We start from the raw sequence: 18,593 nt of genomic DNA on the forward strand, positions 1-18,593 counted from the left end.
AAAGAATATGCCAGCAAGGAATGTAGCGGCAAGGAATGTAGTGGGAAGGAATGTGGCGGCAAAGAATATACCGGCAAGGAATGTAGCAGCAAGGAATATAGCAGCAAGGAATGTAGCGGTAAAGAATATACTGGCAAGGAATGTAACGGCAAGGAATGTAGCGGCAAAGAATATGCCAGCAAGGAATGTAGCGGCAAGGAATGTAGCAGGAAGGAATATAGCGGCAAGGAATATAGTGGGAAGGAATGTGGCGGCAAAGAATATACCGGCAAGGAATGTAGCAGCAAGGAATGTAGCAGCAAGGAATGTAGCGGTAAAGAATATACTGGCAAGGAATGTAACGGCAAGGAATGTAGTGGCAAAGAATATGCCAGCAAGGAATGTACCAACAAGGAATGCAGCGGCAAAGAATGTAGTGGCAAGAAATGTACCGTAAAGGAATGTAGCAGCAAAGAATATACCGGCAAGAAATGTAGCAGCAAGGAATGTACCGTCAAGGAATGCAGTGGCAAAGAATATACTGGCAAGGAATGTTGCGGGAAGGAATGTACCGACAAGGAATGTAGCGGCAAGGAATGTACCGACAAGGAATGTAGCGGCAAGGAATGTACCGACAAGGAATTTAGCGGCAATGAATGTACCGACAAGGAATGTAGCGGCAAGGAATGTACCGACAAGGAATGTACCGACAAGAAATGTAATGGCACAGAATGTACCGGCAAGGAATGTAGCAACAAAGAATATACTGGCAAGGAATGTAACGGCAAGGAATGTAGTGGCAAGGAATGAAGCAGCAAGGAATGTAGCGGGAAGGAATGTACCGGCAAGGATTGTAGCGGGAAGGAATGTAGCAGCAAGGACTGTAGCGGCAAAGAATATACCAACTAGGAATGTAGCGGCAAGGAATGTAGCGGCAAGGAATGTAGTGGGAAGGAATGTGGCGGCAAAGAATATACCAACAAGGAATGTAGCAGCAAGAATATAGCGGCAAGGAATATAGTGGGAAGGAATGTGGCGGCAAAGAATATACCAACAAGGAATGTAGCAGCAAGGAATGTAGCGGTAAAGAATATACTGGCAAGGAATGTAACGGCAAGGAATGTAGCGGCAAAGAATATGCCAGCAAGGAATGTAGCGGCAAGGAATGTAATGGCAAGCAATGTAGCGGCAAAGAATATACCAGTAAGGAATGTACCAACAAGGAATGCAGCGGCAAACAATGTAGTGGCAAGAAATGTACCGTAAAGGAATGTAGCAGCAAAGAATATGCTGGCAAGAAATGTAGCAGCAAGGAATGTACCGTCAAGGAATGCAGTGGCAAAGAATATACTGGCAAGGAATGTTGCGGGAAGGAATGTACCAACAAGGAATATAGCGGCAAGGAATGTAGCGGCAAAGAATGTACCGGCGAAGAATGTAGCAGCAAGGATTTTAACAGCAAGGAATATAGTGGGAAGGAATGTGGCGGCAAAGAATATACTGGCAAGGAATGTAGCGACAAGGAATGTAGCGGCAAAGAATATACCAACAAGGAATGTAGCGGCCAGAAATGTAGTGACAAGGAATGTAGCGGCAAGGAACGTATCGGCAAGGAATGTATTGTCAAGGAAGGCAGCGGTAAAGAATGTACCAGCAAGGAATGTAGCAGCAAAGAATGTACCAGCGAAGAATGTAGCGGCAAGGATTTTAACGGCAAGGAATGTAGCGGCAAGGAATGTGGCAGCAAGTGAATGTAACGGCACCGAATGTAGAGGTAAGGAATGTATTGGCAATGTATGTATTGGCAAGGAATGTACCAGCAAGGAATGTAGCGGCAAGGAATGTCGCGGCAAGGAATGTAGCGGTAAGGAATGTAGCAGCAAGGAATGTACCGTCAAGGAATGCAGTGGCAAAGAATATACTGGCAAGGAATGTTGCGGGAAGGAATGTACCAACAAGGAATATAGCGGCAAGGAATGTAGCGGCAAAGAATGTACCGGCGAAGAATGTAGCAGCAAGGATTTTAACAGCAAGGAATATAGTGGGAAGGAATGTGGCGGCAAAGAATATACTGGCAAGGAATGTAGCGGCCAGAAATGTAGTGACAAGGAATGTAGCGGCAACGAATGTACCGGCAAGGAACGTATCGGCAAGGAATGTATTGTCAAGGAAGGCAGCGGTAAAGAATGTAGCGGCAATGAATGTAGCGGCAAGGCATGTACCAGCAAGGAATGTAGCGGCAAAGAATGTACCGGCGAAGAATGTAGCGGCAATGATTTTAACGGCAAGGAATGTAGCGGCAAGGAATGTGGCAGCAAGTGAATGTAACGGCACCGAATGTAGAGGTAAGGAATGTATTGGCAATGTATGTATTGGCAAGGAATGTACCAGCAAGGAATGTAGCGGCAAGGAATGTCACGGCAAGGAATGTAGCAGTAAGGAATGTAGCAGCACAGAATGTGGTGGCAAGGAATGTACCGACAAGGAATGTAGCGGCAAGGAATGTAATGGCAAGGAATGTAATGGTAAGGAATGTAGCGGCAAGGAATTTAATAGCACCGTATGTACCGGCTCGGAACTTAGTGGCAATGAATGTAGCAGCACTGAATGTGGTGGCAAGGTATGTACCGACATGGAATGTACTGACAAGGAATGTAATGACACAGAATGTAACGGCAAGGAATGTACCGACAAGGAATGAAGCGGCAAGGAATGTAATGGCACAGAATGTATCGGCAAGGAATGTAGCAGCAAAGAATATACTGGCAAGGAATGTAACGGCAAGGAATGTAGTGGCAAGGAATGTAGCAGCAAGGAATGTAGCGGCAAGGAATGTAGCAGCAAGGAATGTAGCGGCAAGGAATGTAGCAGGAAGGAATGTAGTGGCAAGGAATGTAGCGGGAAGGAATGTAACGGCAAGGAATGTAGCGGCAAGGAATGTAGCGGGAAGGAATGTAGCGGCAAGGAATGTAATGGCACAGAATGTAATGGCAAGGAATGTAACGGCAATAATGTACCGACAAGGAATGTAGTGGCAAGGAATGTACCGACAAGGAATGTACCGGCAAGAAATGTAATGGCACAGAATGTATCGGCAAGGGATGTAGCAGCAAAGAATATACTGGCAAGGAATGTAACGGCAAGGAATGTAGCGGGAAGGAATGTAGCGGGAAGGAATGTAACGGCAAGGAATGTAGCGGGAAGGAATGTAGCAGGAAGGAATGTAGCGGCAAGGAATGTAGCGGGAAGGAATGTAGCGGGAAGGAATGTAACGGCAAGGAATGTAGCGGGAAGGAATGTAGCAGGAAGGAATGTAGCGGCAAGGAATGTAGCGGGAAGGAATGTAGCGGGAAGGAATGTAACGGCAAGGAATGTAGCGGGAAGGAATGTAGCAGGAAGGAATGTAGCGGCAAGGAATGTCGCGGGAAGGAATGTAGCAGGAAGGAATGTAGCAGCAGGAATGTAATGGCACAGAATGTAATGGCAAGGAATGTAGCAGCAAGGAATGTAGCGGCAAGGAATGTACCGGCAAGGAATGTAACAGCAAGGAATGTACCAGTAAGGAATGTAGCGGCAAGGAATGTACCGACAAGGAATGTAGCGGCAAGGAATGTACCGACAGGGCGGCACGGTAGCAGAGTGGTTAGCACTGCTGCTTCACAGCTCCAGGGACCTGGGTTCGATTCCCGGCTTGGGTCACTGTCTGTGTGGAGTTTGCACATTCTCCTCGTGTCTGCGTGGGTTTCCTCCGGGTGCTCCAGTTTCCTCCCACAGTCCAAGGATGTGCAGGTGAGGTTGATTGGCCATGCTAAAAAATTGTCCTTAGTGTCCTGGGATGTGTAGGTTGGAGGGATTAGTGGGTAAATATGTAGGGATATGGGGGTAGACCTGGGTGGGATTGTGGTCGGTGCAGACTCGATGGGCCGAATGGCCTATTTCTGTGCTGTAGAGTTTCTAAGATTTATTCTAAGACAAGGAATGTAGTGGCAAGGAATGTAATGGCACAGAATGTACCGGCAAGGAATGTACCGACAAGGAATGTACCGACAAGTCATGTAATGGCAAGGAATGTAACGGCAAGGAATGTACCGACAAGGAATGTACCGACAAGGAATGTAGCGGCAAGGAATGTAATGGCACAGAATGTACCGGCAAGGAATTCAGTGGCAATGAATGTAGCAGCACGGAATGTGGTGGCAAGGAATGTACCGGTAAGGAATGTAGTGGCACAGAATCTAACGGCAAGGAATATAGCAGCAAGGAATGTAGCGGCAAGGAATGCACCGGCAAGGAATGTAATGGCACAGATTCTAACGGCAAGGAATGTAGCGGCAAGGAATGTAGCAGCAAGGAATGTAGCGGCAAGGAATGTACCAACAAGGAATGTAATGGCACAGAATCTAACGGCAAGGAATGTAGCAGCAAGGAATGTACCGGTAAGGAATGTAGCGGCAAGGAATGTACCGACAAGGAATGTAATTGTACAGAATGTAACGGCAAGGAATGTAGTGGCAAGGAATGTAGCAGCAAGGAATGTCGCGGCAAAGAATATACCAACAAGGAATGTGACGGCATGGTATGTAATGGCACAGAATGTAACGGCAAGGAATGTACCGACAAGGAATGTAGCAGCAAAGAATATACTGGCAAGGAATGTAATGGCACAGAATGTAACGGCAAGGAATGTAGCAGCAAGGAATGTAGTGGCAAGGAATGTACCGGCAAGGAATGTAGTGGCAAAGAATATACTGGCAAGGAATGTAATGGCACAGAATGTAACGGCAAGGAATGTAGCGGCAAAGAATATACTGGCAAGGAATGTAGCGGCAAGGAATGTAGTGGCAAAGAATATACTGGCAAGGAATGTAGCGGCAACGAATGTACCAGCAAGGAATATACCGGCAAGGAATGTAGCGGCAAGGAATGTACCGGCAATGAATGTGCCGACAAGGAATGTACCGGCAAGGAATGTAGTGGCATGGAATGTAATGGCACAGAATGTAACGGCAAGGAATGTAGCAGCAAAGAATATACTGGCAAGGAATGTAGCGGCAAGGAATGTAGTGGCAAAGAATATACTGGCAAGGAATGTAGCGGCAACGAATGTACCAGCAAGGAATATACCGGCAAGGAATGTAGCGGCAAGGAATGTAGCAGCAAAGAATATACTGGCAAGGAATGTAGCGGCAACGAATGTACCAGCAAGGAATATACCGGCAAGGAATGTAGCGGCAAGGAATGTACCGGCAATGAATCTACAGGCAAGGAATGTAGCGGCAAAGAATATACCAGCAAGGAATGTACCAACAAGGAATGTAGCGGTGAGGAATGTGCCGGCAAGGAACCTATCGGCAAGGGGTTTATTGTCAAGGAATGCAGCGGCAAAGAATGTAGCGGCAAGAAATCTACCGTGAAGGAATGTAGCGGCAAAGAATATACTAGCAAGGATTGTAGCGGCAAGGAATGTTGCAGCAAGGAATGTAGTGGCAAAGAATATACTGGCAAGGAATGTAGCGGCAAGGAATGTACCGGCAAGGAATGGACGGGCAATAAATGTAGCGGGAAGGAATATACCGGCAAGGAATGTAGCGGCAAGAAATGTAGCGGCAAGGAATGTAGCGGCAAGGAATGTAGCGGCAAGGAATGTAGCGGCAAGGAATGGACGGGCAAGAAATGTAGCGGGAAGGAATGTAGCAGCAAGGAATGTAGCGGCAAGGAATGTAGCGGCAAGGAATGTACCGGCAAGGAATGTAATGGCACAGAATGTAACGGCAAGGAATGTACCGACAAGGAATGTAGCGGCAAGGAATGTACTGGCAAGGAATGTAATGGCACAGAATGTAATGGCAAGGAATGTAGCAGCAAAGAATCTACTGGCAAGGAATGTAACGGCAAGGAATGTAACGGCAAGGAATGTACCGACAAGGAATGTAATGGCACAGAATATACTGGCAAGGAATGTAGCAGCAAGGAATGTAGCGGCAAAGAATATACCAGCAAGAAATGTAGCTGGAAGGAGTGTAGCAGCAAGGAATGTAGCAGCAAAGATTATACCAGCAAGGAATGTACCGGCAAGGAATGTACCGGCAAGGAATGTAGCAGCAAGGAATGTAGCGGCCAGGAATGTACCGTGAAGCAATGTAGTGGCAAAGAATATACTGGCAAGGAATGTAGTGGAAAGGAATGTAGTGGCAAGGAATGTACCGGCAAGGAATGTAGCAGCAAGGAATGCAGCAGCAAGGAATGTAGCGGCAAGGAATTTAGCGGCAAGGAATGTAGCGGAATGGAATGTAGCGGAATGGAATGTACCGGCAAGGAATGCAGCAGCAAGGAATGTAGCGGCAAGGAATTTAGCGGCAAGGAATGTAGCGGAATGGAATGTAGCGGAATGGAATGTACCGGCAAGGAATGTAGCAGCAAGGAATGCAGCAGCAAGGAATTTAGCGGCAAGGAATTTAGCGGAATGGAATGTAGCGGAATGGAATGTACCGGCAAGGAATGTAGCAGCAAGGAATTTAGCGGCAAGGAATGTAGCGGAATGGAATGTAGCGGAATGGAATGTACCGGCAAGGAATGTAGCAGCAAGGAATGTAGCAGCAAGGAATGTAGCGGCAAGGAATCTACAGGCAAGGAATGTAGCGGCAAAGAATATACCAGCAAGGAATGTACTAACAAGGAATGTAGCGGCAAGGAATGTAGCGGAATGGAATGTAGCAGCAAAGAAAGTAGCGGCAAGGAATGCAGCAGCAAGGAATGTAGCAGCAAGCAATGTAGCGACAAGGAATGTACCGTGAAGCAATGTAGTGGCAATGAATATACTGGCAAGGAATGTAGCGGCAAGGAATGTACTGGCATGGAATGTAGCGGCAAGGAATGTACCGGCAAAGAATATACCGCAAGGAATGTACTAACAAGGAATGTACCGGCAAGGAATGTACCGGTGAGGAATGTACCGGCGAGGAATGTTTTGGGAAGGAATGTAGTGGCAAGGAATGTACCGGCAAGGAATCTACAGGCAAGGAATGTAGCGGCAAAGAATATACCAGCAAGGAATGTACTAACAAGGAATGTAGCGGCAAGGAATGTGCCAGCAAGGACCCTATCGGCAAGGAATTTATTGTCAAGGAATGCAGCGGCAAAGAATGCAGCGGCAAGAAATGTACCGTGAAGGAATATGGCGGCAAAGAATATACTGGCAAGGAATGTAGCAGGTAGGAATGTAGCGGCACGGATTGTAGCAGCAAGGAATGTAGCGGCAAAGATTATACCAGCAAGGAATGTAGCGGCAAGGAATGTAGCGGCAAGGAATGTAGCGGCACAGAATATAGCAGGGCGGCACGGTAGCACAGTGGTTAGCACTGCTGCTTCACAGCTCCAGGGTCCCGGGTTCGATTCCCGGCTCGGGTCACTGTCTGTGTGGAGTTTGCTCATTCTCCTCGTGTCTGCGTGGGTTTCCTCCGGGTGCTCCGGTTTCCTCCCAAATCCAAAGATGTGCAGGTTAGGTTGATTGGCCAGGTTAAAAAAAATTGCCCCTTAGAATCCTGGGATGCGTAGATTAGTGGGTAAATATGTGGGGGTAGGGCCTGGGTGGGATTGTGGTCGGTGCAGACTCGATGGGCCGAATGGCCTCCTTCTGCACTGTAGGGTTTCTATGATTCTATGATTTCTATGAGGAAGGAATATACCGGCAAGGAATGTAGTGGGAAGGAATGTAGCGGCAAGGAATGTACCAGCAAGGAATCTACAGGCAAGGAGTGTAGCGGCAAAGAATATACCAGCAAGGAATGTAGCAGGAAGGAATGTACCAGCAAGGAACGTAGCGGCAATGAATGTAGCGGCAAAGAATATACCAGCAAGGAATGTAGCGGCAAGGAATGTAGCAGCAAAGAATGTAGCGGCAAGGAATATACCAGCAAGGAATGTAGCGACAAGGAATGTAGCGACAAGGAATGTAGCGACAAGGAATGTAGCGGCAAGGAATGTCGCAGCAAAAATTATACCAGCAAGGAATGTAACGTCAAGGAATGTAGCGGCAAAGATTATACCAGCAAGGAATGTAACGTCAAGGAATGTAGCGGCAAAGATTATACCAGCATGGAATGTAGCAGCAAGGAATGTACCGGCAAGGAATGTACCGGCAAGGAATGTAGCGGCAAGGAATGCAGCAGCAAGGAATGTAGCAGCAAGGAATTTAGCGGCAAGGAATGTAGCTGCAAAGAATGTAGCAGCAAAGAATGTAGCAGCAAGGAATGTAGCGGCAAGGAATGTAGCGGTGAGGAATGTACCGGTGAGGAATGTACCGGTGAGGAATGTACCAGCAAGGAATGTGCCGGCAAGGAACCTATCGGCAAGGAATCTATTGTCAAGGAATGCAGCGGCAAATAATGCAGCGGCAAGGAATGTATCGTGAAGGAATGTGGCGGCAAAGAATATACTGGCAAGGAATCTAGCGGGTAGGAGTGTAGCAGCACGGATTGTAGCGGCAAGGAATGTACCGGCAAAGATTATACCAGCAAGGAATATAGCGGCAAGGAATGTAGCGGCAAGGAATGTAGCGGCACAGAATATAGCGGGAAGGAATATACCGGCAAGGAATGTAGTGGGAAGGAATGTAGCAGCAAGGAATGTACCGGCAAGGAATGTACCGGCGAGGAATGTAGTGGGAAGGAATGTAGCGGCAAGGAATGTAGCGGCAAGGAATGTATCGGCGAGGAATGTAGTGGGAAGGAATGTAGTGGCAAAGAATATACCAGCAAGGAATGTACCAACAAGGAATGTAGCGGCAAGGAATGTGCCGGCAAGGAACCTATCGGCAAGGAATTTATTGTCAAGGAATGCAGCGGCAAAGAATGCAGCGGCAAGAAATGTACCATGAAGGAATGTGGCGGCAAAGAATATACTGGCAAGGAATGTAGTGGGTAGGAGTGTAGTGGCACGGATTGTAGCAGCAAGGAATGTAGCAGCAAGGATTGTACTGGCAAGGAATGTAGCGGCAAGGATTGTACTGGCAAGGAATGTAGCGGCAAGGAATGTCACGGCAAGGAATATACCGGCAAGGAATGTAACGGCAAGGAATGTACTGGCAAAGAATGTACCGGCAAAGAATGTACCGGCAAGGAATGTAGCGGCACAGAATATAGCGGGAAGGAATATACCGGCAAGAAATGTAGTGGGAAGGAATGTAGCAGCAAGGAATGTACTGGCAAGGAATGTAGCAGCAAGGAATGTAGCGGCAAGGAATGTAGCGGCAAGGAATGTAGCGGCACAGAATATAGCGGGAAGGGATATACTGGCAAGGAATGTACCATCAAGGAATGTAGCGGCAAGGAATGTACTGGCAAGGAATGTAGCGGGAAGGAATGTAGCGGCAAGGAATGTAGCGGCAAGGAATGTAGCGGCGAAGAAAGTATTGGCAAGGAGTATACTGGCAAGGAATGTACCAGCAAGGAACGCAGCAGTATGGATCACCCAGGGCCCCCAAATGTTCCTTTGAGCAATCTCCCACCCTGCAAATGGAGTCTCTATTTTGTCTTTGTTACCTGCTAAATACCGGAGTTCTCTCGCCCGTCTATACCCAGTGCTCCAAGGGGCACTCCTGAAGCTGCCAACTCTCTGATTGGGCTGGCATCCCTCAAGGGGAAGCATGTGCCATCCTGAATGGGGTGGTTTCCTCAGCAGCAGACACTTCATCGACCGTTGACTGTAAAACAGAAGAGGAGGATCCACTGGCCACTCGTGCATGCCCGTGACCCACTTTCCTGGCTGATGGTGCAGTGTCAGCTTAATTGGCAAAATTCAGCCCAATATGTTTTGGCTTGGCTTAAATTCTGAAGCACATTATACAGTAAATCTGTTTGTGCATCAACAAACCTCTGCACTGTGTTCTCTAAGGATAACCTTCATCCATCATTGATCACTGCCCACTGGAGAATATATGTGTCCGTAAACATTTGCATTGATTTTAGTGATAGACTTCGGGAATTGATTAACCTCACCTTTGTTGCCTGATGATAAAATGCGCAGACCTACACTTTGCCCAGAAGTGAAATATCACATTGGCAGCACATTTACTCATCAGTCCTGGAAGGATGTCTTTAAACTAGATTTAATTCCAAGCCGTCTTTTACCTTTGAAACAAGAATCCCTGAGGCTAGATTTTGAAAGACATCTGCTATTGTTTTCCTCTTAACCATTTTTAAAATTTTATTTTGGCTACAGTATTTTAACTGTTTGGTTTTTCAGTCATTGTCTTCTATCACTAACCAATTTGCTGATATGCTAACATTCAAAAGTGTAAAATAATAATTGCACAATATTAAAACTGCCAGATACATTTTGTGAATGATTTGAAAATGAAATCTACATTCCAATTTCAGATGATTAACTCAAGCAAGCACTCCAAGGCCATTATCAAGCTATTGCTCTTTCCGTGCAGCTCGACTTTCAAGTCTTTTCAGTGATTTTAATGAGACTTTTATTTGCTTTCTATCTGTTCTTGGCGGATGGAGTTTGAAGATTCTAAGGCAGAGTAGGACTACAAAGCAATAGCAGCTTTCCAGCATGTGTGGGAGTTGACAAAAAGGAATCTTTGCCCCATCAAAAGTAATGTTCTGTTGTTTTTACAGTCATTGCTAAGTAAGTCATAGATGACCTGCACGAACAGTAATGTCCTTTATTGATACGGAACAAATTCAGAATTCAGGCAACTTGTTCCACATTGTAAAGGCATGGATGCAGATCATACCGTTGCCAGGTAACAGAGGCAAGTTTTGAACATTGATTTGAGAAGTAGGTTTCAACTGTCTGAGAACTGCATTGTGCATCTGAAAATGGCATGAATAATTACGTGACATACCAAACCATATGGAATTCTTGCTCATATGTGATTGTTTTTTCCCGTTGTGTATGATTCAATGTTAACATAAAATTTATATTTTGCATTTGTTGATTATGTTATCATGAATGTTATTTCCACTTCAATCAATGTTACGTACAAAGCTGATAACTCTAAATCTAATCTCTACAGCTCTCCTCTATATAATTACTTGGCGACAATGTGGTTAGTACTGTTGCCTCACAGCGCCAGGGACCCACGTTCGATTCTGGCCTTGGGTGATTGTCTGTGTGGAGTTTGCACATTCTCCCCGTGTCTGCGTGGGTTTCCTCCGGGTGCTCTGGTTTCCTCTCACAGTCCAAAGATGTGCAGGTTAGGTGGATTGGCCATGCTAAATTGCCCCTTAGTGTCCAAAAATATGTAGGTTCGATTGATTAGCCATGGTAAATGTGTGGGGTTACATGGATAGAGCAGGGTGGTGGGTCTGAGTAAGATACTCTGTCAGAGAGTCAGTGCAGACTTGACAAGCCAAATGGCTTCCTTTTGCACTGTAGGGATTCTATGATTCTCACCACGCATTGCTGAGATAAATTAATTCATTATCACATTAGTTTATTTATACCATGTAAGTCTGTTATCCATGTGACTTGTGTAAATGAGACATTTGGGGACCTGTTTTAACTCTGAAATTGGGCAGCCATGATGCAGAGTGCACCTTCCACATGCCTCCTGTTGCTGCTACGTAGCCCAAGCCATTTTGAGGGTCATACCTGCTTTGCATTGTTCCAGTCGGCTCTGACTTCAGTGGCTGGAAGGGTTGGAAATCAACCCACCCCCACAAGGCACTGCCCCACAGTATGAACATAAAAAGGAAGTTTTTAGGAGATCATGAAGAATGCCAAATATGGGCTGTCAGCCGGCTCAGAGGAGCATTCTTACTCTTCCTCGTCCCACAAATACCAGAAGGTGGTGAAAGGTTTATTTTTTTTGTGGCGAAGTCTCTTGGTATCCCTTTGAAGACCAATGGTGAATCTGCTCAGCACTGGTGTCAATGAGTGGAGTATCATCTTTTTATTACTAATATTTTTTGAGATGTGGCTTCATTGGCTGGACTAAATTGCCCCTTGGTGCCCTAAGATGTGAGGGTTGGGTAGATCAGCCATTGTAAATGCATGAGGTTATGGGGATAGGGCGATGTTGCGGGGCGGGGGAGGGGGGTGTGCGATGCAAGGTAAGATGCTCTTTCAGAGAGAAATGCAAACTTGGTGATGGGCCGAATGACCTCCTTCTGAACTGTAGGGATTCTATGGTAGGACGAACAGTATGGATGGTTCTATCTGGAGGTGGTAATTTAGCTTTATCCATGTGTAGGTATCAGTTATTGGTGAAAACAAAAGTGGGCCACATGGTGATACATGGTTAGAAGGATCCTAGCTTTTAGGTTGACCCTATGCTCTGGGACTTCCTCCTGAAACCCACTGCCTCTCCACCTCTTTTAAGATCCGAATCAAAGCCTAGTCCTTTGACCAAGCTTTCCGCTAACTATCCTAATATCTCCTCCAATGCATGAGGCATGTTTTGTCTGATTACTTTTTTGTTGAAGTGCCTTTCCTAAGTTAAAGGCACAAAAGCAAACTACTGCTAATCTCTAAAATCTGTAGTAATAACTAGCTAGGAATTGTTGCCATAGCAGCTTGAACCTGTAGTGACTTCTGCATTGAAGAACAGATACAGGAAACAGAAAGTTCATTGGCAGTAGAGTACTATACGACGTCCTCAGGTCACAAAAGGTACTAGATAAACACTAGTTGTTTTCTTTCATGTCTCTGTCACATTTCAACTGTGAAAAACCTTAGCATACTTTATTGTTGTGTAAAATGTATTTAGTATAGAGAATTCCAACCAATAATTTCCTGTTGATTTTTCTCAACTTGATAATCTAGCCTCAATCTAATGACAGGAACCATGGGCAAATCTTACCAAAAAATGGCAAAATGTCAGGGTCCGGCTGAAAACTGGCATGATTCCCTCCAGAGACACAGGGGGCGGCAATCTTCCCAAAATAATTCTAAGTCCAGAAAAAGCTTGAAAACAGGAGAGATTTAGATCTGTTTTTTTCGGCGCAGCCACAAGTCCAATCTTATGCCACTCTGTGCAAAAAATAATGGCTTCCTGCCAGTATGGGGAGGGGGTAGGGCCTAAGCTCATCAGAAAACAGGCAGCTCACAGGAGAGGGTACAATTGCGCATGCACAGAACTCTGTTCTCCACAATAGAACAGAGAGGTCTGACACTAATTCCCTCCCCCTCCCCCCGATGCCACCCATCTCTCCCCCAGTGATCGGTAGTCTCTGTGGCCAATCTGCCCCACAGCCACCACCAGTAAATCACTGGTTGCGGACTGCGCAGCTTATCCCCTTTCTGTACAATCCCAGTTGCAGAGTGCACAGCTTCCCCCCTCCTGCCTCCCCTTAGGCCCAGTCAGGCCACACTCCTTGGCACTGCCCAGTGCTCGATGGGCACTGCCAATGTGCCAGGTTGGCAGTGCCAGGGTGTCTGGTATGCACTGCCAGGGTGCCAGCCTGGCAGTGGCACTGCCCAAGTGGCACTACCTACCCTGCCCCCTACTTCCCAGGGGCCTCAAAGGCCTCGATCCTACTGGCAAGGTCATCATGACAGATCCCCATTTATGGGGACCATATGTGATCCGGTGTGACCATGACTGGTGAGGCCGCTAAGGCAAGTGAGTCTGGATGATTGCGTCCTGGGCTCACTAATAATATTTCATTCCACATTTAAATGGAATTATATATTATAATCAGCCTCGCGCCCTTCTCTTGAACCCAATTTTTAATCTCTCTTGCGATCTTATCGGCCCACCCGTCCATCGACCAGCCGTATGAGAAGATAAGATCACCCAACAGACAGGTTTTCTTGCCAGATCTTATGACACTTTATCAAAAACAAAGCCGTCATTCTGAGGGCACAGCCTAAACACACCAGTAAAGCCAGCTGCACTGAGATCGGGCACCGCTTTTTAAAGGGTGTCCCAATCAGACCACAAAAATAATCTCCCCCAACCCCACTACCCGAGTTCTCAGAGGCTCCCACCTCCACCCCGATCAATGCTGACATCTCTCCCCACTGTCCCACCACCATATCCCCCATGCCCGCACCCCCCCCCACTCCCCCCCCCCCCCCCCCCCGTTTCCCCCCCCCCCCCCCAAAACAATGCCGGCATCTCTCCCCAGCTACCGCCTTCTTGTTCAATGCTGGCATCTGCGCTCCCCCCCCCTTTCCCCTTTTAATGTGGCATCTCTCTCCTCCCCTCCCCCCTCTCCACCCCTACCATCAATGTTGGCATCTCTCACCACCCCTACCCCAACTGTGCCATAATCTCCTTCTTCCCCGCCACCCGCCCCCCCCCCCAAAAGTAATTGCCGGCATCTTCCTCTTCCCCCAACAGTATTCATCAGCATCCCCCACTCCCCAGGAGTCATCGCCGGCATTCCTCCCCTCTTCAGTGAAAGCACCCTGGCACTGTTGGCACTGTAAGGAGTCTAACAACACCAGGTTAAAGTCCAACAGGTTTATTTGGTAGCAAATGCCACGAGCTTTCGGAGCGCTGCTCCTTCATCAGGTGAGTGGGAGATCTGCTCATAAACAGCAAACAGGGCATATAAAGACAGAAACTCAATTTACAGAATAGTGAATAATGATTGGAATGCGAGTCTTTACAGCTAATCAAGCCTTAAAGGTACAGACAATGTGAGTGGAGAGAGCATTAGCACAGGTTAAAGAGATGTGTATTGTCTCCAGACAGGACAGCCAGTGAGACTTTGCAAGTCCTGGCAAGTTATGGGAGTTACAGATAGTGTGACATGAACCCAAGATCCCGGTTGAGGCCGTCCTCATGTGTGCGGAACCTGGCTATCAGTCTCTGCTCAGCGACTCCACGCTGTCCTGTGTTGTGAAGACCGCCTTGGAGAATGCTTACCCGAATATCAGAGGCCGAATGCCCGTCACCGCTGGAGTGCTCCCCAACAGGAAGAGAACAGTCTTGCCTGGTGATTGTCGAGCGGTGTTCATTCATCCGTTGTCGTAGCGTCTGCATGGTTTCCCCAATGTGCCATGCCTCAGGAGATCCTTTCCTGCAGTATATCAGGTAGACAATGTTGGCCGAGTTGCAAGAGTATGTATCGTGTACCTTGTGGATGATGTTCTCACGTGAGATGATGGCATCTGCGTTGATGATCCGGCACGTCTTGCAGAGGTTGCTGTGGCATGGTTGTGTGGTGTCGTGGTCACTGTTCTCCTGAAGGCTGGGTAGTCTGCTGCGGACAATGGTCTGTTTGAGGTTGTGCGGTTGTTTGAAGGCAAGAAGTGGGGGTGTGGGGATGGCCTTGGCGAGATGTTCGTCTTCATCAATGACATGTTGAAGGCTCCGGAGGAGATGTCGTAGCTTCTCCGCTCCGGGGAAGTACTGGACGACGAAGGGTACTCTGTCCACCCCCCGTGTCCCGTGTTTGTCTTCTGAGGAGGTTGGTGCGGTTTTTCGCTGTGGTGCGTCGGAACTGTCGATTGATGAGTTGAGCGCCATATCCTGTTCTTACGAGGGCATTTTTCAGCGTCTGGAGGTGTCTGTTGCGATCCTCCTCATCCGAGCAGATCCTGTGTATACGGAGGGCTTGTCCGTAGGGGATGGCTTCTTTAACGTGTTTAGGATGGAAGCTGGAGAAGTGGAGCATCGCGAGGTTATCCGTGGCCTTGCAGTACAGTGAGGTGCTGAGGTGACCGTCCTTAATGGAGATGCGTGTGTCCAAGAATGCAACTGATTCCGGAGAGTAGTCCATGGTGAGTCTGATGGTGGGATGGAATTTGTTGATGTCATCATAGAGTTGTTTCAGTGATTGTTCACCATGAGTCCAAAGGAAGAAAATGTCATCAATGTATCTAGTGTATAGCATCGGTTGAAGGTCCTGTGCGGTGAAGAAGTCATGTTCGAACCTGTGCAAGAAGATGTTGGCATATTGAGGTGCGAATTTGGTCCCCATGGCTGTTGGCACTGCCAGGTTGTCACCGTGCCAACTTGGCAGTGCCAACCTGTGCCATGGGACAGTGCCAAGAGGCAGTGCCAGGATGCCATGCCCCACACTCCCAGAGGTTGTACTTATACTTGTGTCACTGGGGCAATCCCCACAACAGGTTCATGTCTGAGTAAACCTTTTTATTTGCAGGTCGCTAAAAGCGCGGATCCGGAACGGAACAGAAGAAGGTAAAATGGGAATTGATGATAGAGTTGGGCGGGCGGTTCATTAAATTGATTTAAATGCATGCTAATGCATTTAAATCGTCGGGCCGCCCGATTCGGGCGCGGAACGGATCTGCGCCCGAATCGGGTGTCGGTAAAGTCGCGATTTGCTCGGGCGTGGGTGCAGATCGCGATAAAGGCCTCACATCCGATTTTACCGCGATTTCGCGCCCGAAAAGGGGCGTGAATTGTTGGTAAAATCGGGCCCTATGTGTGTAAAATAATTCACAGCAGTATGATCTCCAAGGATGATTGACGAAGCTATTACCCATTCATTTTCATTTTGGTCAGGAATAGTGCACGATGTGTAGCCAGATCTGTCAATAATTCCCCAACAGAGCATGAGCAGTAGCTCGAAAGGATACGGATACAGAGAGTGCAAACTGCAGGCATCATGAAGTATTGTGTATCCAGGGTTCCAAGTTGCATCTATTGCATTAGATTTATTGAAATTTGTTGTTTTAGAAACCTGGCATTGATCTCTATCCAAGCAGCAAAGCATCATGAGTCTGCTTCAGAACTCCAGCATGTGAATAATGCAACATAACATCAATTGTTAACAAAGAATAGTGCACCTCAGTCGAGACTTACTTGGCATACCTGAGGTTTGGAACACATGAAACCTTACAAAACATTTCAAAATTAGAATCTGATTTGGGAGCTGCTGCAGAGTATTTGTGCTTGCCTTCCAGACTTATATGGCCATGTCCCCCCAAAGAAATTCACCTGATCGGTCGTAATCGGGGCATTTACAGTCTGAGAGACTCAAATCCTCCATTAAGATAGCTTTAAACAAGTTGTCCCTCTCTCTCATCAGCTCCCCGTCAATCAAAGCATAAAGCTTTTGTGAGAAACAAGGCGAATTATGTTTTTTCTACATTTTACATGTTCCTTTGTTGTTTGCAATGACTGCATAAGCCTTGCTGTCACTGCAGAGAGAATGCTTTGCTGCAGGGGCCACCCACACAGTATCACAGAAGTTTAATTTAAAGGAAATTATTATGCATGGCGAAATATAATGGAATGATTTTTTTTGTGCCTGTAGGAAGGATTGAATAACTCTGTGTGGTGAGAATTTTTTTTTTTACAATGAGAGGAAATTAGATGAAAACATTTTAATTCCCTAGCTCTGTTCGCAACCCTACACTCAAATTCTGAAGCTACAAATGGAAAGCGGACATCTTTCCCTGTTGTTTTGTGTGATATATGTCCTTGGCCATGATCTCAAATGAACCAACCTTACCAGCTTCTTCCCGACAATTATATAAAAAGTAAATGATCACTGGTCCCTTATAGGATGAGGCTGGAGAACTAATAATGGGAAGCAACGAAATGGCAGAGATTTTAAACAAGTATTTTGGAATACACTCTGGAAGACACAAAAAGCAACAGAAGAACAGTCAAAAACCAAGCTGTAGGGAGGGAGGAACTGAAAAAAATGTCGTTCAACAGTGAAAAAAGTATTGGGAAAACTAATGACATGAAAGGCTGGCAAGTCCTCTGGATCTGATGGCCTGCATCCTCGGATCTTGAAAGAAGCGGTTTCAGAAATGATGGATACATTGAATGTAATCTCTCAAAATTGTCTGGATTCTGGAAAGGTATTGTAGTCCATAACACCTCTATCCAGGAAAGGAGGCAGACCGGAAGCAGCAGACAATAGACCAGTGTTACAACTAGTCATCAAGCCAGTTTCCCCAATTTGTTAATTTCTTGAACTGATACCCTCAAATTGTTAAGCACCGGGGTGAGGAGGGATGAGCTGGCTCCCTTTCTGTATTCTACCCTCCCTCAGCTGGCCACAACAAGATTAATTTCTGAAGGATATCTCTTCCCAGTCCCAATACCTATGTTTTAAAAGAAGCTAGTTGAATCAGACTTTCTTGAGTTGAAGAAGGAGTGAGTTTGTTAGCTACAAAATGTGAGGAAAATGGTAAAACGCATGCAAAAACGTTCAGGCAGAGTAGAAATGAGAATTGAGTCCAAAAGTAAGCAAGTTAAAGAAAATATGAATCACTTGTTGATGTGGAGTAGATAGTGGGATGTTGCAGCTGTTGCAGTTTATGGTTCCAGTAGTACTGACTTTAGCAGGTGAATAGTCAGGTTTGAGATTCCAGTGTTCTGCAGTTTAGCTGAGAAGCTGCCCTGTTTCCTTTTCAGCTGTGGCTTTGCTGACTTGATTTGCTTCAGCAATCAGAGAGAAAGTGACCTGTAAACCTATGGCAAGAGTCTGCTGCTTCTCTCTTCCTTCTTGTGTTACAAGCTGAAAATCTCAGCACTAGCCAACACTGACTAAGTTTTGCAAACAGCGTTTACTCCTGTAATTGTATATCCCTGGCAAGCAAAAATCCACAACCTGGTCCGCGACATTGCTCACAGGATATCATTCCTGCTGAGATGATAATCAGCTCCCATTATCTCCACATGTGATGGCAGTTGGAGAAGAGCTCCTTGAGTTGGGGGTAATATG

Source organism: Mustelus asterias, chromosome 16 (genome assembly GCF_964213995.1).
Source record: "Mustelus asterias chromosome 16, sMusAst1.hap1.1, whole genome shotgun sequence".
Taxonomy (NCBI): Eukaryota; Metazoa; Chordata; class Chondrichthyes; order Carcharhiniformes; family Triakidae; genus Mustelus; species Mustelus asterias.